Below are 26,598 nucleotides of genomic sequence, written 5' to 3'. Positions count from 1 at the left end.
CCTTGGCGACAAGAAATATGTGTCATAAACAGTCGTTAATCTATGAATCAGTCGTAAAACCTCTATAATAATTGTATAGATATGAGCTATACCATGGAACGAAGGTCTTTTAATATCGAGAAATAAGTATATTATGGTAGACCGTGGTAGACCGGTTTTTCATGAATAACTAAAGAGGTCCTTAAATGATTTTGAGGTACTGTAGATTTAATATTTTAAATAAAATGTAACGATTTATTTCTACGAGGACAAACAAGGTTGGCCTCAGAGCACACGACGAAAGAATTTTGGGTACCACAGACGATTTCAGGAGTCGCTTACATCCAGAAATCTTGTTTATTTATTATCTTAGATGCAAAAATAAGCAAGCATCCAATGCACATAGGAAGGAGGGTCGATACTTAAAGTATCCCTTTGCAACTTAAATTTAGGAGGGATGAACATACCCTTTATAAACATTCTACTAAGATGATGTTATCGCAAAGCTGTCGCAAGGGGAAAAATTGTTAATATATTTCTTTTCATGTCGAAGGAATTATTTTTTTGAGAAGGCAAAGACGTTTCGTTTACAGGGGAGACAAATCCGTTTTAAAAAAAAATAACGGCAGGAGAAAAAAAAGTAACAAAAAAAATCCAAACAGGATTTTTTTTTGTCGTGAAGGAGGTTCCGCAAAAATTGTTTTGACAATGAAACGTAACAATAGATAAGATAATAATATTGTACAATGTTATGAGGAAATTACAGATGACCTACACTGGGTCATTACTAATCATATACAAATTGATGTCAGATAAGATTATACTTACGAAGGTGTGTATATTCTTGTATAACAAGTAACAACACATCTGTATATTATATTGAATGCTCATACAAAATACTTAATGAATACAAGTATTTTATATGAGCTTTATTTTTTGTGCTTTGTTATACGGTATGTATAATAAAGCATAAAAATATACCAGCACTACCAGCTAACCTAATGGCCAGTTCTATGACAAAATATGACCGCAACTTATACGACTGGTACCGACTTCAAAATTATGTAGATTGAGAACAGAAAGACAGAGTACAGAATAAGAGTTACACATTTAATACTTTTTAGTTCATTTAAGAATTACTATTGTCTTTACATTGGAAGTCGGTTTTAATTTTTTGTTTAAAAAAATATTTTTACTCTTTTTAGTTATCCTTAAGGTTTTCTATACACTTTTGGTGTTTTAAATTAATAGACAAACTGCAGAATAATGATCAAAAACATCAGTCTCGATCCATAAGACTACGAAAAGTACCAATAATAGGGTCATAACTCATAATGTGATGATGCATGGTGTAGTGATGATGATGATGTTCTTTAAATAACGCCGAAACTCTCAAGCACGTATCTATAAGGAATCAGGAGTTCTGTTCAGCACCTTCAGAACCGTGGTATACCATGGTGCAAAATCTTACTTTTTGGTAGCATATGATCAACGAATTAAACATCACATAACATTAAAATAACTATATTTAAATGTTCCCATTTGAATTTCAAGGAGTCCCCTCGATTATTCATGGTTCCCATCATCAGAGCACCACTTTTGTGAACATGGTACCAACACGGAACAATGCCATGTATAACAAAAGAAAAATGTTGAAAATCGGTTCACAAACGGCGGAGTAATCGTTGAACATACATAAAAAAACCACAGCCGAACGTATAACCTCCTCCTTTTTGGAAATCGGTTGAAAATCTTATTACCAAGGGGGATTTTAATAACCAACAAATTATACGAGATAACAATATATGCCGTTATTTATTAGTGTCCGAGGTTTCAATGACAAACATTAACCTTCACATATTGGCTGCGTGTTGCGACCCTGAGTAGGCTTCATGTTTTATGACGTTTCGGGGAAGAATTCAGTCTAATTAGCGAATCGGCGATAAACATCGAATCATTAGCGATGTCCTTCGTGATACAATACGTGGCATAGCCGCCATTATTGTACAATCGTTAACAATATTGTGACCCTGACCATAGATATACTTCCTAGTTCGGAAAATTGTAACGGTTATACCTTCCGGGTGATGACGATGATGAAGGTCGCAACACGAGCTAGTTATCATTGCGATACATGCATATACACTTACGTATATAAAGTATAAAAAAACTACTTCAGATACATTAGAAAAAATAAAAATAAAACTTTTTCAAGAAGCATTTTAGGGTTAAGAGTTAAAAAATAAGTACATTTTTGATAATTAACTAGATGTCCCGGCGAACTTCGTATCACTTAAACCTTCCCTGGACTTCCACAATCATTTTAAGACTAAAATTAGCCAAATCGGTCCAGCCGTTATCGAATTATAGCGTTATCAACACAATAAACAGATAAAAGAAAAATAATTAAAGGGACTTATATAATACTGATCGACATTCACTTGGAAGTTCGTTTGATCATGTATAAATAACTAAAATAGGCTTGTTTTTTTTATTACAAAAAAACATACAAGCTTAGGTAGAGTTCCTAAAGTAGAGCAGGTTCTCTTAGCTTAGATAAACGGTGTTTTGCAATTAGTTGTATGTTCAAGAAGCAGCAGTTTAATGAAAATAAAATTATCTTAAATTAGCTAAATGGTTAAAAAATACTAATCACCGCACTTATCTAGTATTATTATGATTAATCATCTACTTAACTTTAATTTAGTTTACTTCTTATCCCTTTAACATTTATTTAAATTACGATCCTTCTCAAAATGTTTTACCGTGATTCGCAAGATAAAGATCGTGTAGGTGGCAGACGGATTCATTTAACAAATGCGTCAACAAACGGACAAAAAACGTCTTTTTAACTTTGTATGTTCGTCCTTAGATGTTACAATAGATGACCTCTGCGTACTGTGCAGTCCTCACGTAAATTATATGTGTCTTACTGAACTATTATACAGCATACTATTATATAACATAACACTTATAATATACTTGTTATATACCTAACGCCTCCGTGGTCCAGTGGTTCAGAGCTCGGCTCTTGACTCGAAGGTCGTGGGTTCGATTCGTTGGAAACATGTTATTTCCAAGTTTGGTTAGGATAATGCAGGCTGATCACCTGATTGTCTGACAAGTAAGATGATCCGTGCGTCGGATGGGCATGTAAAAAGTCAGTCCTGCGCCTGATCTCTCGCCAGTCGTGTCGTGGGTTATGAGAGTTAAGGAATAGAGAGTGCTCTTGTGTACTGCGCACACACTTACAGTACACACTTGGGCACTATAAAAATTACTCCTGCGTAGCTGGCCTGGTTTCAATGAAACCGGCCACCGTCACCGAAACCGGTGTGGGAGCTATTATTATAAACCTAACTCCCTCTAGTGATGTTTCGGTATGAGAACTTAAAGAAAAATGCCTTTTATACTTATAATACTAGATGACGCCCGCAACTCCGTTGCGCCAAAATTCGTTTATCGCGCGGGAACTTTACATTTTTCCGGGATAAAAAGTATCCTATGTCGTTTACCGGGACTCAAAGTATCTCTATTCAAAATTTCAGCAAACTCGGTTCAGCTGTTTGGGCGTGAAGAGGTAACAGACAGACAGACGGACAGACACACTTTCGCATTTATAATATTAGTATGGAAGTATGGATTATAAATGGTCTGCTACCTCGACTTCGCGCTAAAATTGTTGAAATGATTTTTTTTCGCTCCACTCGCAAGGAACGCGAGTAGTTATTTTGCTGCAATATAAAGTAACCCTTAATTTAGTAAATTCATATTAAGTCTATTTAATAGTAATTATAAAAATAAACATAAAATCTCTTTAAAGAAGTATAATAAAGTAATAAAGATGAAAAACTTCTTTTGGAGTTAAAGTGTAAAGTTCCATGATATACATTTCTGTTACATGACGTCAGTGAATATTTTGTTTTCCTCACGTGTATTTTTACTATTTTTATCAAGTAAATGCCACTTCACCTACGTATATATAGGTTTTTGTTCTTTTTGCAGCTTTCAGTATGCCGCATAATGATTGAGCTGACCGCTAAGAAAGAGTAAAATATATTTATAACGGTTAAATATTCACCGAAATTTGATACGCTTAATGGTATCAGTAACATAAATATGTAATTTGAAAACTTTGAATAAAATTCATACTGCATATCCTATAAATTCTGCTACTTGTTATAAAATTAAGATACAACATTTAGCCCGAATGACAAAATGACATAACACCTAAACATGTTGTTGCCCGTACTTGACCATTGTTCTGTGTGCACGTTTGTGTAAAATGTACATAAACGTGCTAATATTATTTTTGCGAAGATTAGATAAATACGGCAAGGTCAGAGCGACGAACGCGGTGACGCCGCGTCACTCGTGTCATTGAGGTCACTGTGACATTGGGCCGATAGTGACAAAATAATAGTCGTATCTTATCTGCCAATGTCAAAGCAGACGCAGGTGCCCGCGACCCTATCACCCTACACCCTTGGAGCGACTACACCGTCCGACAGATTAACACATTGTGCTTTCTAATTGCAGCTCTAAGGGCCCTTCCACGTCGTTTCTGATGCGCTCGTCATCTGCGCGTTTTCATCGCGTTTTGTTTTGGCAGATATTACACGTTTTTGACGCAAAGGAAATGCGCGTTTGTATCGATACAAACGCAAGATAAACGCTTATGAAGCGCTATTATAACACGCGTTTGTATCGATACAGACGCAAGTTGAAACGCGCTGTACTGTGGTCATATACACAACGCGACACGAACTCGATATAAACGCGATACAGACACGATACAAGCGCGCAGCACGTCCTAGTTGCGCTCGAAAATCGTGGCGTTTGTATCGATACAAAAAATATAGGATCATATGTAAAGGTTAAAACGTGTTGGTTTCCTTGCGTTTGCTGAGCGTTCAACTTGCTTTTGTATCGATACAAACAAGCGTAAAAAAACGTCGTGTGGAAGGGCCCTAATGCGCACTATTCGGTATAATGCTCAACGATGAATGTTTCAACTACAGTAACGTTACGCACAATCAAGCACTGTCAAACTAATCACGTTCCAATTAAGCATTAGCACACCTCGGCATTGTGCGGCATGGAGTCGCATTATGCTCTACAATAATTGGAAAACATACACTAATAACCAATTTACAAGTTGACTGGAAGGTTTCCATCTGCTCGATCATCGACGAGACTGTTTGTCATTGGTATAAATAGCATCATTTATTACGGACCAATCGTTTTTGTTTCAGTCGTTTCAAAGGCAAATTACGTGTTTTGGCAAATGTAGAGCCCGCGCTACATTTTCTTGCAAATTGTGAAAACACCGGAAATGTCAATAGCCGACCTTGTTTTTAAGCTTATGTGGCTAGGCCTAAGACATTCTGGAAAGGATTTACATTGATAGTAGTAGGCAAACAGTTCGCACACATTGTCAACAGAGCGAGATTGCACATGTAGTAGTGCGTTATCACTGTAGCCTTCTGCAAGAGCAAATTACTTCCTAGTGATACGGTGATACGAAATTGTCGTCGAATGTTTTGACGATTCCAAAATATGTTTTCGTTTGATAAAGTCGAGCCTGCAATTACTGAGTTGATTTTAAAATTAATTGGTCCGCCAACATACCCTTGAAATGTAAAAACAGTCATGTTTAATCAATATAGCTTAAAGGGTTACTGCGATAGCTCTATTTTTAATAACAATATTATCGATAATGTTTAAAAAATAAAATGCATGATATGATACAGGTTTAATAAATCATCCATACGTTTATATTTTGAATGCAATGTGTACGTGTTTGTCCGTGTGCTTTTCACGTTAAAGCCATTGATAAAATTTGGAATGAAAATACATTGAGTCTCGGGATATTGTGATAGCTTATATAGCAAATAAATGGACTCAAAGTTATGATCGGGTAAATTTTTACATTACACATAGTACGAAAAATATTTACGACCTAATCTAAAAAGTTAAATTCCTAATAGCCGTGGTGTTCTAACAATGATAATGATAATTGCTAATAATATTTAAGAACTATATAATGAACATCCTGGTAATTAACAAATCACGATTCGCAAAAAATCTCAAACGGCACCTTTTAGTAAATTTAGTTGGTACCACTGGAAGGCTAGAAAAGGCTCGCATTATAGTGGCAGAGCAGCGCGGATGTATCGCTCAGCATCACATTTATATAATCAAGCAGATATACATAGGGAAGTGGGCCGGCAACCTTGTCGGAGGTCGCGACGTCACTCGCACTTCGATACATAAATAATTGTTTCGCAGCAAACAGACGGCTTATATTTTATTGTTATTGTACGGTAAATACAGGTTTCTTCCGTATACATGTTGTGATGTAAAATCTAGTACTTGATATATTGACATAATTGTAAGGTATAATTACAGTAAGGAGTACTCAAAGATGATAAGTACAATAACAAATACTTTGTTCGCACTCACAGTGGGCAACAAATTTCAATCGAAATGGTAAGTCAATTGCTTAAGAAAGTACCATTCGATTCGACTTTAGTCCCTAAACACCCTTAAATCCTAACGCGAACACACTAATCACTATAGATTAAACGGAAGCAAACAAACAACAATTTGATACACTCAAATGTCCATTAATCGGTGCGAATTAGGAGAAATTAAGCGGAATCGTGTACCAGACCCCTTCGACCCCCCGGCACCCCCAGACACCCGTGTGACCCCCACCCACCCCTCATTAATATGACCGAGCAAGGGGTCACGGCCGTCTATATACTTAACCTTGCTCAATTTTATATTTGTATTTAAATTAAGGACGCTAATGGAATTTTTATGAAATTACGAGCGAAAGGGAAAGAAAGCTCTACTTTTGGTTAAAGATTTACACAAAAAATCCTTACCCTCGCTGCGTATTTCTAGCATGTCATATAAAACAAAAGACATATTACTTACATTTCGTGATATTACAAAAGACGCCTTCTTATTTAAATATTTGTTGTATATCCATTGCTTACAAAGTTACAACAGCTCACACCATATAACAAACAGATAAATTAATACTACTTCCTAGAAATCCTGGAACATTCTAGTCCAGGAGTTTCTAAACTTTTAAGATAATAAAATAATATCTATACTAATATTATAATTCTGCAGAGTTTGTTAGTTAGTTTGTTTGTTTGTTTGTTTGAACGCGCTAATCTCAGGAACTACTGGTCCGATTTGAAAAATTCTTTCAGTGTTAGATAGCCCAGTTATCGAAGAAGGCTATAGGCTATATTTATCACGCTAAGACTAATAGGAACGAAGAAATAGAGGAAAATGTGGAAAAAACGGGGAGAAATTTTTTGAAAGGGCTTATTTGAACGCGCTAATCTCAGGAACTACTGGTCCGATTTGAAAAATTCTTTCAGTGTTAGATAGCCCATTTATCGAGGAAGGCCATAAACTATATTTTATTATTCAACGACTAATAGGAGCGAAGAAATAGAGGAAAATGTGGAAAAAACGGGGGAAATTATATGATTATTATCTTAAGATTCTTAAGAACTACTGGAGCAATTTTATGTTACTTGGCAAACATGAAGAATAGACCACGTTAAGGGACATAGCCTATTTTTTTTGCGGAAAAATTCAAATTCAAATTGTTTATTTCGGACATGGTCCATATTATAAAATGTACGGTCGCATGAAATTCCTAAATTACGCAAGGGAAGCCGCGCGGAACATCTATCTATACATCTATACATATAAATAAAATTGGAGTGTCTGTTTGTAATATTGAAAGAACCGTTTTTTACTACATGCATATGAATGTATGTAGGGTACGTACACCAAAACAATATTTTTTACAATTTTTGTCTGTATGTCTGTCTGTCTGTCTGTTTGTTCCGGCTAATATCTGAAACGGCTGGAGCTATTTTGCCGGGATGTAGGAAGGGTTAACTTATATACATATTCTTATTCTTATAACTTAGGCTACTTTTTAACCGACTTCCAAAAAGGAGGAGGTTATATTTTAATATATTAAAATATTTACAAATTGAATTTTTTACAAAATAATCCTATAATTATGTACTTACTTATTATTAATATTCTATAATTACGCAACTAAAAAATATAAAATTAAATAACCTTTAGGTCCTAGGCCATTTTAAGTTATTAAAACTTCAATAACTTTTAATAACTTAAAATGGCCAGCGCCGTTTTACCGCTCTTTACCGCAGCATTAGGCCTCACGTTGGGCGCCAGTGTCACCGCGCTCACCTTTTATTTGATATCTTTAGGGGCACAGGGACCTACCCCCTGACTAAGTTAATAACTAGTTTCATCGAACTAAAACACAGCTGAAGATGAAGATATCATGATGATATAATGTAGCAGTACTAAAATAAAATAAGACTAAAACCCTGAAAGACTGGAACCGTGTTCGGGAATCCCTGTTGTAACAAAGTATCTTCTAAAGCAGCTCACAATTTTATACGTGGGAGAGCCATGCTTCGGCACGAATGGGCTGGCTCGACCGGAGAAATACCACGTTCTCACAGAAAACCGGCGTGAAACATCGCTTGCGCTGTTTCACGCCGAGTGAGTGAGTTTACCGGATGCCCAATCCCCTACCCTATTTCCTTCCCTACCCTCCCCTATTCTCTTCCCTTCCCTTTCCATCCCTACCCTCCCCTGTTACCCTATTCCCTCTTAAAAGGCCGCCAACGCACCTGCAGCTCTTCTGATGCTGCGAGTGTCCATGGGCGACGGAAGTTGCTTTCCATCAGGTGACCCGTTTGCTCGTTTGCCCCCTTATTTCATAAAAAAAACAAAGCTCTGCGAGGCTACACACGGTCAATGTCAGAGTCAGGGAGCGGTGGGCGCGCGACATTCGTTTATTTTTAGAAAACAAGGAAAAACGCTGAAGGGTCACCTTAACTTTCCTTTATTTGGTCGTTATCGATTAACGTCTTGTTGTACTAAACGCCCCGGGCTAATGAAGGTTAATTATTGTGTTTCCTTACATTCAATGTATTACAATTTACATCCCAGATGATATAAAAAATCCAAACGAAGGATAATCCCCGCGCTTTTTCTTTTGGTTTCTGTTATACACAAAAAGGATTTGTTCGCAAGTATCGAATATGCACGGTAGCTACTGACCTGTTTTAATATGGAATAGATAGAATAGTTTACAAGTAGAATATTATAGGCTACTGCTGAAAACGGGTATCGGTAGATATGTATCTACATATTTAGAGAAATTCGCAATAACACAATCTTGCGTTACTTATATAATGTTATGTGCTTTCTTGTATCTAATCCACTATCTTTAAAGAAAGAAAAAAAAGAAATGCCATTCATTATCCTATCAGAAATCATTACTATTAATTGAAACAGTCTCAGTAATAAACAAACTTCACACATCGATATGATTTGTAGAGAGATGTGTAAGATATGCAAAGAGCCTGTAAATGGACCGGTTCTTTCGAGGTATTACAATTTACTACACACAATTTAATTAAACACCTAGTTTATGGTCTCCATCGCCATTTTAACATCCATTGAGAGTTATCACGACATATCTAATGGCCTGTAAGAAATAGAGATCCAACTTGTGGGGCTTGTAATATATTATATTTTTAATAAACTGTATTATTTCGTTCTTATCTATACTATCGTTTTGTTTAAAAAAGTAATCGTTTAAAGTTATAAAACGAGTTTATAATGTAATTAGAATAACAAGAAACATCATTTCATACAATTTTTCCTGTATATATGAAGTTTTGTGGCTAAATTCGTCGTTTGAACTTTAGTTTCTGAAGTCTGAACACAAAAATGTTTGTCAAATGACAAACATTTTGTGGGACAAACAAATGTTCTTTCTACACTGAAAATATGTTATTGACTAAAGGACGTTGACACCGTTTTTCAGCCCGTATAAACATGACATAAACAAAATCAGTCACTCTCCTGAAAACAAAATATGGCTATAAAAATATCAAGTATTTTTATTTGCACACTTATTTCTGTCGTTATACGTTGTACTTGAAGGTTATTGATAAGAAATCTCGTGTTTTACATTTCTACTTCTCGTACGCAATATGCAATAAAAATCTACTGTTATGCTATTTGTTTTTAGGGCAATTAAATTTGCTTTATTACGATAGCTAGAATTGGATTTAGGACTTAGGACAAAAAAGAAACATTGCAATAAACAATCTTAATTCTGGGCCTTCGGCCTTCCCTGTATATAAGTCTCGGTGTTAAAATGAACACGATTCGTTCATAATTATTATAAGATAGCTTGTTTAAATTCAAAGAATTAGTTAACTAAATAAATGCAGTTTAAACTGTACATAACAATAGATAACTTCTAACTGTATCAAGCTGATGGTGATGTTGGATAGATTGATCTAGACTCTACAGAGTGTTCCTGTATTACGCGGTCGCGGCGAATCCCGCCCCTGACCCACGCACTGCATGCGCGTTACCATGGTCACGGCCGATCGATCGCGCTCCCCCCTGCCCCCCGCCTCGCTCCCCTCACTCCCTCGCACACCCCCCCGCCCGCAAGGAGCTTCCAATTTATTATCTTAGGTCAGCCTGACATTGATATTAACGCTTCCCTATTATTTATTATTTTACTGTATGCGCCTCTGATATATTGTTGATTTGATGGTTGCGAACACGGATAGGAAGTTGGTAGGATGATAGGGGGAAAAATTAGCGTCATTTTTATTTGAGAAATGAAAATATCTGAATTTAATTAGACATAATATTAGATATTATTACACGTCAAAAATAAATTTTGGCACGTGCACCGAACATCTGGGGACATAAAGCTAATATTTTGGAGCAATTAACAAACGTCATTAAAGTGTATGATTGCAGTTCCTGCGTTATCGAATGTTTATGTACAGGGTGGTCTATTTTTACCCGCGCGTGCGTTGACCCACTCGCTGATGGACCGTGACACCGAAATAAAATCCGACTGACACCAAAACCACGCGGCACGCGCCCTCAACACGTTACAGTACTGGAGCCCTGAAGCCCGGTTATTTAAGGTTATTTGAAACTCACGTTTCTAGAATAAGTAATTTTTAAAGAAAGCGTCATTAAAAAAAACCGATACATCAAAAATAAATCTTTTGACTAGTGACTTTTTAGTTAGAAACACAATACAAATAATTTCACTCAATGAAAAAAAAAACAGAAAGAAAAATACAACGTCGATTTGAAAAACATTTGTTGTTTGTAGGACTAATTTTGACAGTTCGATTACTATTAAAATTTTAGGGTGTTCATTGGATACCTGTTTAGTTATAATATTTTTCGATTCAATATCAACGCAAAATACGGTATTGCGCGAATCACGCCTGACGCCACGTCTCATCAGTGTCCATCAAACACTTGCGCGGCGGGATAACATGCCCTTAATAAAATAGATTAATTAATGTATTGACATAGTTATTAACAATTAAAAATTATGTTAACTTTTTTATACTTATATTAAGCTGTCATCAGTATTGTCAAAAGTCAAAATTAAGAAAAAAATGTTCCAAATTTGAATTATGTGCAGAGGAGTGCAGAATAACAAGATGTTGTTGTAAATTACAACAACATCATTACAACTTGTAATGAAAGTGAGTCGCATGCTACGAATGGAAAACGCATAACTTAAATAGTAAATACTCATGCAATATGATCTACGTCACCTTTAGAGTCTAGAAGCAAACACATCTTCATGCTATGTCTTTTACATGTAATTTACGGAGTGTTGTTGTACTAAAATGCATTCGTATGCACTTATGTGCATTCAGGGTAATATCTCTTCGTTAGTTCAGTTACCCTGGTAGAAATGCAGTGAAACTGGCGCTGCATACAGCATAAAGCACAGTTAATGGATGTTATTTGACTGACGCATCTCACCATACAGCATATCGAATACTACATTATAAGCACTGATGAAATACTCAAACCCGATATGTTACCACCGCGCGCGTTGTGAAGCTTCAAATACGGCCCAATTGGGCCGTCTGTTGTTTAGTCTGCATCGAGCGCAGTCACGAACGTGCCGCGTCTTGTCTTACCTAAATAAATTGAAAATGACGTCGTGCGTGTTTCGAAAACGTACCAATTATGACTCGAAAGTAAACAAAACACATGGAATCTCTTACCACATGTCTTGATTACAATAAATAGGTACCTCGATTATTAACATTTTCAATTATTTTTTCGAACAATCTCGAAAAATCGTAAAATTGTATATTAATCGTGCTCATAAAAATTTGTATAATTTTAATAACACTCTAGTAACTGTTAAACCTACATTTTTAACTAAGATTTATAAAAGTACTATTTGGCATTGACGTCATTCCATAATGGCTGCGTTCCAGATGACGTTAATTTTGACCAAAACGCTCAAAACGTCCCCTTCTGCCGTTCCCTTTGGCGACCGGGGTCGTTTTGATAGCGGCTATGACGTCACTCATGACGTCATCATTTTCGCTCAAAACGACCCTTGACGAAGATGGGTCAAAGTGGGCGTTCTAGTTTTTTTTTAATTTTAACGTAACTATATCGCGAAAGCCATGTTTGGAAAGTTTTCAGGAGAGAGTAGAGACAAAAACTTTATATTATTTCATTACAAATAATATTTTAATTAAATAAATTAAATAACATCTCATCTCTCCTATTCTGTTGACTTACTCGTACTTGACTAAGCATTAAGCGGTATTGTTACCTAACGTTTATATGTATATTGTGACAATAGTCAATATTCAAAATATGTGGTTTTGTTATTAAAATTTCAATGTGAAAACTCAAAATATATAATAAAAGTTTAACTATATTAAAATATGATTATTTAAGTAAAAAAATGTAATACTAAAAACGAAACAAATATAATATTATGTACCTACATATTTTATTAAAATAAATGTAACTATAAACAATAAAATTACTTTTATTTACGACTTGAAGAAAAGGATCGTAATATCAAAGTTCGGTTCAATGTACCTATGTATAAAAAAAATATAGTTCTTTTTTTAAACTTTTCTCAAAACGCTCAAAACGATCCATAATCCGTTCCACTTGGGTTTGTATCACTGACGCTCACAAGCTAGTGGAACGGGAAAAACTACGGTCTTGAGCGTGAGCGTTTCTAACGTCATCTGGAACGCGGGGAATATCACCTTTAATTTTACTCAAGATTAAAATTTAAATCATGAATCCTTAATTTAACGTGCGCACGCGCACAAGTATCGTCGATGTTCAATGCAACAGAGTGCATCGAGGTACCAGGGCGACATGAGAATCACGGTGTGTTTGTGCACTTTCAGTGTTTATGCAGTTGTGTGTAAATTGTAATATTATAAGTGTAATGTATCAAAACTGAAAACTTGTGATATTATTAGTATTCTTACATTAATCTGCACTCACTTATAGACCCTTTATTAATATAATCTTCATTATTTTATATTAATTATACCCTTTTTTGTTCGCAAGTACTTAGGTACAATGTAACACTTACAATATGTGTACAACCATAAAGCTATAAAAATATTATTATACTTACATTGAAAAAAAAACTAGGCTATGGATCAGCAAAATATGATCACAAACGAGGGTCGTATAGATTAACGTGTGATTAAAGAAATGAAATCTTTAATTGGCCGCTATCACAGTCGGCTGGTTTCGCTTTTACTCGGTTACAGCACGCAGCGGTTACGTGGTGTGCGTTAGATGCAATAGATGTTGCTTTCTCGAGGTGAGCGCTGCACGCACGTCGCTCCCAGTTCAAGTTTACTGCGCCAGGGTTCACGATAATTGTCCACGAGTACACTCGACCACCGATGCCTGGGTTATGAGGAGAATTATTGAGAGGAATTTGACATTAGAATCTGAACTGAATTTGACATTGGATTTACACGATATAGCGTTTGACGTTAGCTAATGAAAAGCTCTGTTGGATATCTACTGAATTATAGGTCTACCAGGATCTGATGGCAAAAAGTGAGAAAAGAAATTTACTCTAGCAATACCGGGGTAATTGGAATAAAATATTTTGATCCTTTTTTCCTTATAGTGGCTGATTCTGTGTTTGAAACATGCAAAATATATAAAAAAATATCCAATGGTCCAGGATACTTTTTGGAAATCCGCCATCTAAATTTGCCATCAGATCCTGGTAGACTTATACAAATATATCTGGCGTCAAATTCATCTTCGACCTCAGGCATAGTCGACAATGTTGCATTAAGTTTTGTACTACAAACCTAAAAAATATAAACATGTTTATGATTAATTAATAAAATGTTTTTTATAAAGTCAATTATACAGGGCATAACAAAAATTAGTGATAATACTTTAGGGTGTGTACATGTTCCTCTTAGAGAGTTCACTGTGAAAGTAGCAGCGCTGAAAGACCAAAATTTTTTTTCACTTTTGTATGGGGAAACGCGTGACGCTCGGGCCCTTGCCCATACAAAAGTGAAAAAAAATATCTCTTTTTCAGAGCTGCTACTTTCACAGTGAACTCTCTACAAGGAACATGTACACACCCTAAAGTATTATCACTTATATTAAGTAGCAGCACTGAAAGACGAAAAAAATTTTTTTTCACTTTTGTATGGGCAAGGGCCCGAGCGTTTCCCCATACAAAAGTGAAAAAAAATGTTCGTCTTTCAGCACTGCTACTTTCACAGTGAACTCTCTACATGGAACACGTACACACCCTAAAGTATTTTCACTTATTTTTGTTACACCCTATAGAAAAAAGTAACTTTAAGCTAGCCTTGACTTTCCTACTTATTTATGTATAAGGTATCAGGTACCTACTATGATTTTACTAATGGCTTCTGTTAAAACGCATTAAAGATATTGTAAGTTTTTCGAATTTATAAAATCAAATCAGTCTAGCTAAAGTTCAAAAGGCGAGCCGAGGCACAAAACTTTCTATAAAATGTTAGTGTCTAAACACACCATGCCGAAGTTCCGCGGCGGAAATTCCGCATGATTACGCCAGCAATGTCAAACGCATACAATATTTAACGCGACGGAATTTCGGCATAGTGTGTCATCGGTAATTTTAAAATACATTGCAGGCGGAATCAATCCGAACTTCCGCCGCGGAAATTCGGCATAGTGTGTTTAGACACTTAGAAAAATGAAATTCTGCTCTTCGCCATTTTGATTATGGTCCAGTGTGGTGAGTTTTCTATTTACGTTTTTTTCTCGTGTTTGTCGTGGAGTGTACATCTAATGCCCTACGGAGGGGCAACGAACGCGCCCAGCTGCCGGGAAATAGATCCCGTCTTGACTATTTCAGAACTCACTCGCTTAGATACTAGTCGTTCCATCGACTCCCATTAACCGACTGGTACTGTGAGAAAAAACTCTCACAATAAATGTGAATTTCTATAAGCAATAACTCCTGGGAACAGATATTAATGAGCTTAATTCAAACTTTACTTAATCGCTAATTAATGTACAAAAACTTAGCTTTTCAATACTTCATCGACAACTCTGTTGCCCAGAAACTAGTTTCTCGCAAGGGAACCGTACATTTTTCTAAAATAAGTAGTATAAAGTATTGACATATAGACACACTTTCGTATTTATAGTAGTAGTAAGGACAGTGTCACGAATTCAATAGGTTCTCCATAGCCAAATTATTCTCTGAAAGATGTTTTCACTTTTTGTGATTCGGCCCTTATTCGTATATGAGCAGTAGCATATATGAGCAGTAGCTCTACCATGAGTTTAAAGCTATAGTATTTATCGATACTCGATACTGACTACCGTAAATTTTTAGTATGACAAATTTTACAGCGCCTCTAGCGGTTACTTCTGGAACTAAAATCGCCATACTAAATATTTACTTCGTATCGAGTATCGATAAATACTATAGCTTTAAACTTATGGTAGAGCTACAGGACTCAGGATGAGCGGCCAATAGGGCAGACGGCAGTAATGAGCACGGTCTTGCATAAACCGAGCCGCTGACAATGTGGAGCGAAGTTCACCGGGCCGTTGCACCGCGCCGAATTGTATGCGCGCGCGCACGATGCGAAAGTGATTCACTAGCTCAATGTTAAACGCGGGGTCGCAGCCGCCGCACTAGAGCGTTCACTGACTTTACTACACATAATATATTATTCATAGGACTCCTCCTCCTACTGCATACAGATAGGTGGAGACTAGAAAATTTTTTGGATACTACTTTAAAGCGCCCTGTAAACGATCAAATTTGTTTGACAAACACGTAGACAATCAATTTGATCGTTTACAGGGCGGTTGAGTCGTTCTTGAAAATTTTTAAAATAATCTGAATACCAATTACAATTCACAGAATAGAATAATGCCCAAATGGTATTTTTTTTAATTAGATAAAAACAAAAATACCGTAGGCGATGTTTGTACAAACAAAATAAACATGCGTTTAATGCCCACTGCCCATCCTGTCTCGAAATAACAATGCTGGAAGATATCACATTCCACCTCTCCGTTTCCTCTAATTGCTACTATTAATCGATCTAAATATGGATGACAAATGAAATGAAAACATTTCGACGTGTGGAAGGAGCGAGCGACGATAAACATCTTTTTATCAGGGACCGACACATTTTCCTCGCGTAAAGCCTTATGCGGACTCTTTATATGCAATTACTCGGCCCCGAGGGTCTTGAACTCGCCTAGGCTGAGAATGTTGGCGATAGAAAAAAAACTACAATGTTAGAAATATCTAAGCTAGTCGGGTGCAGTGGCCGGCGCGCGGCCGGTGGCACTGACCTGCGCTGCACTCGCGTAGCGCCGCTACGACGGCCTACGAGCGCAGCGCCGCACCGCGTCGCGTGCGAAACGACAGACTACTCGATGTTGGCAGAGAAGTTGAAAATTATATACTTTTGTGTCATCATTGCAATATAATTTTATTTTACGCAAAAAAAATATTAAAAAAATATATTTGAAAAGTTTATTAACCAACAAGTGTAAAGACTAAAGATACAGATAATGAGGCATATTTTCATTCATTATCTTCGTTGCCTACATACATTAATGTTACTATCGAGTCAGTGTTAAGTGCGCCTACTTCTAAAGTAATAAAGCAATCGATAGTAGTCCTGTCGATATAAATAGCTTCCTGAGTTCCTGACAAAGAGCGCATGAGGTGTACCAGATCGATACTATCGGAAATACCTTTGGAGAATCCCGAAACTTGAATGAGTCATCTCGCTATGACTCCCTAGGCCTACCCGTATTATATTATTGTACGAGCATCTCCTTATTGCTTGTGACTCACCCTTGAAGTACCAAATCCGACATACTTCTACGCTCGTGAAAAAGAAACAAATTAAATTAATACAGTGTACATAATTCATTTTCGACGAGTTTGTCTACGTAATTTTATAAGAATAAAAAAATGAATATTTTTGTACGTCTTACTTCTTGACACTCAGTGTTAAGAATTTAAAACGTCGCTCGTAGGAAATCGAGGTCTTAGAACTACAAAGTAAACCGCGATAGAACGTAAAATTTTTATTACAATACTGCTGAAGGCTAATATAATGCTGGAACGTCGTAAACTCAGAGATCTTAAACGTTGGAAATAAATTACTTTTTTGTAACCGTATTCGTGAGATTATTTTAACATAATATGCAAAATCCGTCGCTTGTAATGCGATGACCGCGCGCGCCCGATGTCAATAAATATTTAAAAAAAAGTCGAGCACGAATCATGAACTTAAACGAATTCGGGTCCGAGTGCGAATAAATAAAACCTTTTACGTAAACGGTCGCATCACGCATGTTTGCGGCTGATTTCGCCCGATTTGGGATTTGGTGCAGTTGACCCACGACGGGCTGGTCAAGTTATTATTATTACCAAGTATTCTAATTGTTGCAGTAGGAATAATATTTCATTTTAAGTTAACTAAGTAAATATAAGTTCAAAATTTAGTTTGTTATTATTTTCAGCAATATTCCGCGAAATAAATGGAGGATTATTTCGCGGAATATTGCTAAAAATAATAACAAACTAAATTTTAAGCTATGGATTTCCGCAAAGTAACGCCTGATTCCATTAAAATTTATAGTTTCGTTTACCCCCGTGCTAATTAAGAGTTTTACACTGCCTATCGTTACGGTTATACGATGCTAAAGTTATACAATATTTGCCCTTGTCTGACACGTTAGACGAGCTTGACAGTATTACGCAATAAAATACTTCAGCCTCCACGTTTAGAAATCACGTGTCGTTAAACTATCAAGCTCTCGGCCGGCCATATTTTCTAATGAAGGGGAAGTGCAAGTGAAAATACGCATTGGAGTGTTCAGTGTTACTTACTAGTAGCAGGCGTTAACTGTTCAAATTATAGAGCTGTTAAGAGGAGTCCACACCGCCCTTTTTCCCATACAAACGTTGTCCCCTGTTTCCTCCCTGGATAATGCTAGTAGAGTTATAATTTTTTTCCTGAATATCTACGGCCACTAATACAATGTCCCTATGTTTTCTTTTTTTTCATAATTTAATTATTGAAAAAGATATGAACGTTCAAAAACCCAAAAAAATTGCCAGATTTTCCGCTATGTTCAAACGTCCAGAAAACAGATTTGGCTAGATTATACAAAAAAAGCAAACATAGGAACACAGCTCAAGCCTCTTTTTAATCTTTAATGAAAAAAGTACTTAAATCGGTTAAGTTTTGGAGAAGGAATCAGGGGACAACGAATCGTTGATTTTCTGGATTTTCTGCAGTTGTCTCTATCGCGTTCTGCGGTATAGGCTTGAGGTAAGGGAGACAGCTATAGATATTTCACGTACTTTTTTTTCATTTCTCTAGCCCCTGGTGTATCCTCTTAAGTACCCGATTGATTTTCGCGGAAGCTACACAAGGGATAATTAATTTCTCCCTCGAAATTTATTGTTTTGTTTGTTTCATAGAATACTTGTAAATACGTTTCGCATTAAACGTTTTAGATAATAGCGATGTAGATCTTTCGTAGCACATTTTTTTTAGTGAAAAAAGGAAAAATATTTTAGAATTCTGCCGAACACAATCGTTTCAATTTTATTTAAACTATACACGTGTCTCAACATTCTTAACTCGAATCCCCAAAATTCAATTGAATCGAGATGATTGCTCGCGAGATATTCACGTTGGGGTTACGGGCGGCGCTCGCATACGAAATGACAGCGCGGCGGGCGACGACCCGCCCTGCCCGCGCGGCGGTTGACCTGACGCTCCCCGAGCTCTGCGCCCCTGGTACACGAGCCGGCCTGCCCTGCCGCCATCGGAAAATGCCCACGATCATGGTCAATTTCAGCCCTTTAATTCCCGAAAATGTACTTGAATTTCTTAAGTAATATTTAAGGCGGAAAATCACTAGGAGCTTTTTGTATAACACCCGAAAAGGAGTTAATTTATTTTAATAACGATTACGAAATGTAGAAAATGAAATTATTCCATTTTCTAATAAAACATGAATTAAACAATGGCGTCGAATGTTATTTTAACTACCAAAGAAAATTCATAGCGTTAAATGGTACCTTAAAAACGAAGACCCGTTTAAGACATGAATAGTTTTTATAAATAAATCTCAATGTACACACCCATTTTAAATTGTGAATAGACTCGTAGTTAGTCATCCATCTTACTTTAAAAGTTACTGGCGAATATTATCGTAATTCGTAGTACATTGTTTGCTTTAACTGTTTGTTTGTAACATGTTTCATAATCTTCCAATAATTTCTAGAAAATTTCTATGCTATCGATCTCGATACTCTCTGTCTGTCTGACAAACAGGAGTCCTAAAAGCAAATCTCTGATGGACCGAAAACTTTCTTTGGGTAATGATCACGTCAAAGCTAGTTGAAAGCATTGTTGTTGTTGATTCTCAATCTTGTAATATTTTAAACAATCTATACAGTCGAGAAAAAAAACGATATTTTATTTCCGTTTAATATTATAAAGTGATCGTGTATTCGAGGAGCGTACTAGGGTAGCAGCACGGGCGCGGAGTCTTTGGCCTCCGCCAAGGCCCGCGCGGTCAGGGACGCGCTATCTAACTCAATAACAATTACTCGGCCACTTCGCCTCGAATTCAACTTATCTCGTTAATTACACGACAGTATTGAGAATGTACTTTCTTATCTTTATGGTCCTTTCCGTTTGGACATTAGCTATCTCAATTTATGCTCCTAGCTGTAGAGCCTATATGTAAATTTTGTTTTTCAAGCAATTTTTCAGACTTATGTAACTATGCAATCTATTGTGTAAGATTTTTATGCAGACGTACGTAAATAAAATATGATGATGTGTGTTACTGTGAATTAACACGAGTACCTAAAACGCTCAGAAAATAATACCAGACGTGACCAACAAAGATTTAGAGGATGAGTTAGACGTTTTCACGAAAATTACTACACATTGCTACATCGTACTTTGTTACAAAGTATACGCTACAAAAACTACAAGCGTCATCTTAAAAGTTCCGTCGCAATAGGCTCTCGGGCTTTGTAATGCGGTGCAGACATCGTAAGTAGTAATCAGGTGTATGTATGTCGTGCGGAAGTGCGCTCTCCCGTCTGGCCTCACCCCACGACCGGCCCGTCTGCTCCCGCCGCCCTGCCTGCACCCCTGTAATTCACTCTCACTAACCCACTGCAGCAGCGCACTCGATCATGCATAATATCGCTGCCTAATTCAATGCAAGACAAATCATTAGATCAGGAAACGAGTGCTTCTAAAAGATGATAAATTTAAGGGTGAATACAGTAGAATGATAGGGAATATGCAAAGGAGAAATCATGCCTCTCTCTAAACTCACATATTAGTTTCATGGTTCACTTGATAGTAGAGTGCAAATTCAATAAATTCGGTCCAGTTATTTTATGAGTAATTTAAGAAGGATAAAGGCTAAACAAGTCTCTCGATCTTATAACGATATTTGGCTAATCAAAAGCAAATCAAAAGTCTTATGTTCTCCACTGTCTGAAAACAGCAAAAATTTTGTTTCAATGTTAAATACAAAGTGCCTTTGAGATAATTAAAATGAAAATATTTAATGTACCTCTGCAGGTAGAGACAAAAATAATATCATTAAAATAGATATATTTTTTCAAAGCCCGCATTCGCATTTCGCACACAAAAACCAGTCTGGTCACTGAATTTTTCATGAAAGCTTTTGTTCAAATTACGCCGCTCCAAATAAAGGCGTCGATGCATTTTGTTTTTGCGTCTGCAAGTCGTCGGTGAAAGCGCGACGGTGTGTGCGGGGGTGCGGCGCGGGGCGCGGGCGGAGGGGCGGGGGGAAGTGCCCCCCTGTCTAGACTGGGTCGGTAGTTTTCCGGGATTCAGCCGGCTTTAGCTGCAGTCACCCACTCCGCAACACTGTATACTATACGTACAGTACGGTGAGTACGGGGTAGGTACGCGTCTGAGGACCCTCGTCGCATCAGACGCCAGTTTTGTATTATTTTTTCTTTGCGTGGCTCCCACATTCACGGCGAAATGAAAACTCTCGTCGCAATAGATCCGGGGGTGGGACAAAAAGACAGACGGGAAATATTTGCTCAGCGGCACAAAGATACATTGGCTATATATAAGAAAAGGGTTGCCGAGAGCCGGCTGTTTTTCAGTTTCATAATGCACGTGTCTAATCGCAGGATGCTCGGAGCGGAAGAACGTTGTCATTAAAGAATACTGCAATGCTGAATACCAGTGTGTACTTTATTGGAGGTTACCCTTTCCAACTAGGGACTTATGCTTGAGCGATATAGCAAAATATGCTACTAGATATTGTTTTTAATACAAATTTTTGTGTTTCTTCTAATGGGGCTATGGGGCAAATGAGCAAACAATAATCTGATTAAAAGCGACCGCCATACATAGCAACATCAGATTAGTTACAATTGTGATGCCAGCTTTTTAAAAGGCAATATAATGCTTAAAGATAATAATAAATTTGAAATAAACTGGCGACAGTACATTAAGGCGCCTGTAAAAAAGAGATCTATGTACAAATTTTAAGCTTCAAGCATACACTTTAATTTGCCCATAGCTTTATTATATGAAATGTATTTATGGTTTTTAAATAACGCGACAAAAACCATTTTGTCGCTTACGCCCTTTTCATTTTTCCATTGCTTAGGGCCGATTCACACCGGAATGGCAGCGGCGAGGCGAGCACTTTGAGCGTCATATGATTTGAAACTTTATCTTCATTATTGTAATACATAGTATCGCTTGAGAAGTCTACGGCCACCCGTGGCCGCTCGCGCCCTCAAGCGTGAAGCGATACTATGTATTACAATAATGAAGATGAAGTTTAAAATCATATGACGCTGAAAGTGCTCGCCTCGCCGCTGCCATTCCGGTGTGAACCGGCCCTTATAGAAAATAAGCAATCTAAAACATATTATCCAACACGTCACCTTAAACAATTTTACCTTACACGACAAAAAGCTAAGGGTAGAGCGCACGGTGGAAGACTGCCGCTCTTCGAGGTGATAAGGATTATAAATCATAATCTTTCTCGTGGAACGGTGGCGAAATGTTGTAGGAGATCAACTATAAATACCGAATATTCTCCTAATCACGTGACACGAAGCCAAAGACAATAGAAACTAGTTTATCGAACACTTAGGTCTTTAGTTTTCTAGTTACAATGACATGCGATTCTATGAACCTAACAAAGGCGAGCCTTCCAGCGGATAGACTCATGTTGCACGTTTACGGGCACTCACAAATAGGAACATAGGCCAACAATGGGCAATTTTCACGTAGCGTTATTGTTCTATAGAAAGAGACACTTTAAATAGCTTGATTCAAATTAGTATACATTTTGTAGGTTTCCTAATTATTGTGTTAAAACAAACATGATAAACCTTTGCGTTGTTGGAGTATACTTCAGCAGCAGCGGTGGTAATACAGTATAGCTGCAGTGTGTATAAAATTATGTGCGTAAAACATGAAATAATGCTTATAATATTACGAGTAGCTACGGCGGGCGATACAAACGATGTTACCGAGCACAACATTATACTCGTAATATATCACTTTAAATATCTTCTCTAATTTATTGGTTTATTCCGTAATAATTAAAAATATAATAACCAAATAAGATTTGATAGTTTTTATTTAAATTATATTACTTATAGATCATATTCCTGAATCTAATCTTCCGAGATAATAATTAGTATTATTATCGTGACCATTCCTTGATAACACGATGGACATAATTTTGTTAACATTAGTTCCTAAAAGCAATTTCTCACTATATTTAGTTCCGTCATCCATGTCGTCTAAATGGCTCGAAAATGAATTAACGTGTTACAGGTTATTATGGTCATAATGACTAAAGCAGTATAGCTTAGTTCTTGCCAACGAACTGCTGAAAATAGCTGGGCTAATTACGTTTCATAACAGTCTGAAGGGTCGTAGCAGATGTATATTTGGCTTAGGCGGCGGGGCGGGGGGCGGGAGGGGGCACGCGGAAGCGCAGGGCGGGCGGGAGAGGGCGTTGACCGTGAACGTGGGGCGGCATCGATCGCGACGGCCATACCCTCGCTTAACGAGAAAGTGTACGCCGCGAGCTCCGAAGACTGAGTTCTGACATATCGCCGACTAGCTAATATAAATGTTTTTTTAAGTGATTTGAGTCGCATAAGGGCTTTTCGCCCATATTCTATGTATGTCGTTTTTTATTTAATTCGTTTTTTTAATAAAAATATTAAAGGTTGGGTTAGTCTATCGGCTCTTTCTGACACACAGGCGATTTAGATCGTCGAGCCATAAGTCCGCGTACTTACTCGCACGTCTGTCATCCCCTTTAAACTTATTACTTAATATAAATATTTCGATACACGTTAATACAAATATAAAGCAGGAAACAACCGGTAAAGGGCAAAATATGTTTGAATCTCGTTTTTGAACAAAATTATGAATATTATTTTAATTGACGTTCAGAAAAATATTATGCAGCCACGTCATGGTTTTATAAGGTAAATAATATTTTTATGAGTCAAATTAAAGCACTTTAGATTATAGCTTGTTTCAATCAAGTTTTAATTTGATACAAAACAAGATCAAGTTCTGAGTCACGTCTATATCCAGATAAAATAAATCTTTTTCGCTATGATAATAATATAACCTTTATGCAATATGCAAATTTGTAACAGTTCAACCACATTTTTTCTTATTTACACATTCTTTGCCTTAAAAGCTGCGAAACATGGCGGTAGCGGTCATTGCCTCCCTGTCAAAAACTTGTCATTTTCTATATATAAACCGCGATTGACAATGTTGTTGCCACACATAAAAAGTGTCAGATGTTGTCAATCGCGGCTTTGTATAGAAAATGTCAAGTTTTTGACAGGGAGACAATGACCGCTACCGCCATGTTTCGCCGAGTACAGTATATTAATGTTAATAAGACTACTGTATAATTACGGTCGTTTTCTGTTTTTTTTTCAACAAACCCAATAAACGTTCTAGAAAATAAATATAAAATAGGATGTAGCCTGGGGCGTACTCTTCCCCCGGTAACGAAATTAAAGTCAGTGGGTGCCGACTGCCGACTGCCGGGACTGAGCCGTGTTTATTGACCGACCGGATAACTTGATAACGTTAAGATATTTCTTATATAAACGATAGTAGTTACGATTTTGTTACCGTACATTAATTTATTGTAACGAAATCCGGGAATTAAAATATCTTGCCAAACACCAAATATGATACAAATCGAATTAGTGTTTTTGTTGTTAGAGATTACTGATTACAAATAATAAGTTGACAATCTATATCTTATAATATATAAAAATGGATTTTCAAATGTGTTAGTCGCGCTTAAACTCGAAAACGGCTGAACGGATTGGGCTGATTTTAGTCTTAAAATATTCGTAGAAGTCCAGGGAAGGTTTTAAAGTGACACGAAGTTCACCGGGACAGCTAGTCGTTAATATTTCTGGTCAACGAATTTTTAATATTTTCAATAATTAGTATAAAACTCTAAATGCTAAACTGATTTACACTGAAACTTTTATGATATAGGCCTTATGTACGATCAGGGAAGTTGATTCCTATGCAGATGGCGGACCTAAGTAATTTGGTCGAGTTATGTCAAACCCATCGAATGATCACAACTAACATTGAATTGACATTAGCCAACCAAATGACGTATAATATTTTTTAAATTTCTCCCCTCCTACCCTTCCCGTTTTAAACTGTTCCTTTTTATACCCAAAAATTCGAAAAAATAAATACTACTCAATTAAGTTCCGGGAAACATCTAGCCATTGTAAATTGAAGGCAGTTTTCATCATACACTAAGGAAGCGTTTCAGCTAAGTTGCATAATGTCGTGGTAATATAAATGTCTGACATTGAAATGATAAAGGTACCTTCCGGTAACAGATTGCGACACTGATGATACAGCATCTCCACTGTTTTATGCCAATTATTATAAAAGGATATTACTTTTTATTGCGCAACAGGATAAAGGTGGGTCCTTAGTGCGAGCGAACTTTACAGTAAAAGAAAAAATTGCGAGTCGGACTCGCGCACGAAGTGTTCCGTACCGATACAGAGCAAAAATAGGCTAAAAATTGTGTATTTTGTATGGGAGCCCCCCTTAAATATATTTTTTTAAAGTACACATATAACAAAAGAATGTGTGAAAAATTCAAGCGCCTACCTCTTGCCATTATTGATATAGAGTGAAAAATGCCGAAAAAATTACGTTTGTTGTATAGGATCTCCCCCCTAAATATTAATTTGACTTTGTTTTGAGTATTTGTTGTTATAGCGGCAACAGATATGCACAATCTGTGAAAATATCAGAAGTTTAGCTATAGCGGTTCTTGAGATACAGCCTGGAGACAGACAGACGGACAGACAACGAAGTCTTAGTAATAGGGTCCCATTTTTACCCTTTGGGTACGGAACCCTAAAAAGGATTACAGAAAGTTTGTATTTTGAAAATATTAATGTATGAGGTAAATGTATAATAGTTGGGGAGGGGAAGAGAGGATTTTGGGAGTAGCTCGAGCGTGTCAGATTAACCTTGCATAGGCTTCCGACATGTGTCTAGTTATCATGGATACAGAAATCAGATTTCTCAGGTGTTGGGTAAAAATTTTTTTTTTAAATATTGAAATGTCGTCGGATCTGTCAGATTAAGATAGGGGTGTTTAGTATACCCCAAAGAAGCTTCCATATAAAGCACTGACGATTCAAAGGTTAGGTAAGCCTGTAGGGACATTTTAAAATATAAAAAAATAAAGCTTCATATTTTCTTAACTAAGCTTCGCAGATATTTTATTTTTTACTCTGAACTAAATGATTTAGTCCTTGTTGTCTAAAATATATTTATAATTTACCTAAATAAGCAATTTTCTGAATATATTTTCTTTTTCAAAACTTTAAAATGGCTACAGTTTCTGAACCCACCGCTAAAATAAAAAATGCTTATTTTTTTATCAGCTTTACCTAATGTACAAAACCTACTAGGTCTCCATAACGCTCGAGTGACTACAAAAATAGCACCCTCCCCCTCCTCTACATTTTTTACTAATTGTAACGAAAGCAATACGTTTATTTTGTATTGAATTCAATAAGTCATAAATTCCTGTAGTTTG

At 36.7% G+C, this 26,598-nt stretch overlaps 1 protein-coding gene across 1 annotated transcript in view; it reads left to right on the top strand.

The window, feature by feature from the left end:
• The window catches only part of LOC121731590 (ecdysone-inducible protein E75), a 107,703-nt gene that overhangs the window by 1,019 nt on the left and 80,086 nt on the right, over positions 1 to 26,598 (top strand). The window lies entirely within an intron of this gene.

This window comes from Aricia agestis, chromosome 11 (assembly GCF_905147365.1).
Source record: "Aricia agestis chromosome 11, ilAriAges1.1, whole genome shotgun sequence".
In the NCBI taxonomy this organism is placed as follows: domain Eukaryota; kingdom Metazoa; phylum Arthropoda; class Insecta; order Lepidoptera; family Lycaenidae; genus Aricia; species Aricia agestis.
The sequence above is the reverse complement of the archived record's forward strand: the minus strand, read 5'-3'. Positions and strand labels throughout refer to the sequence as shown.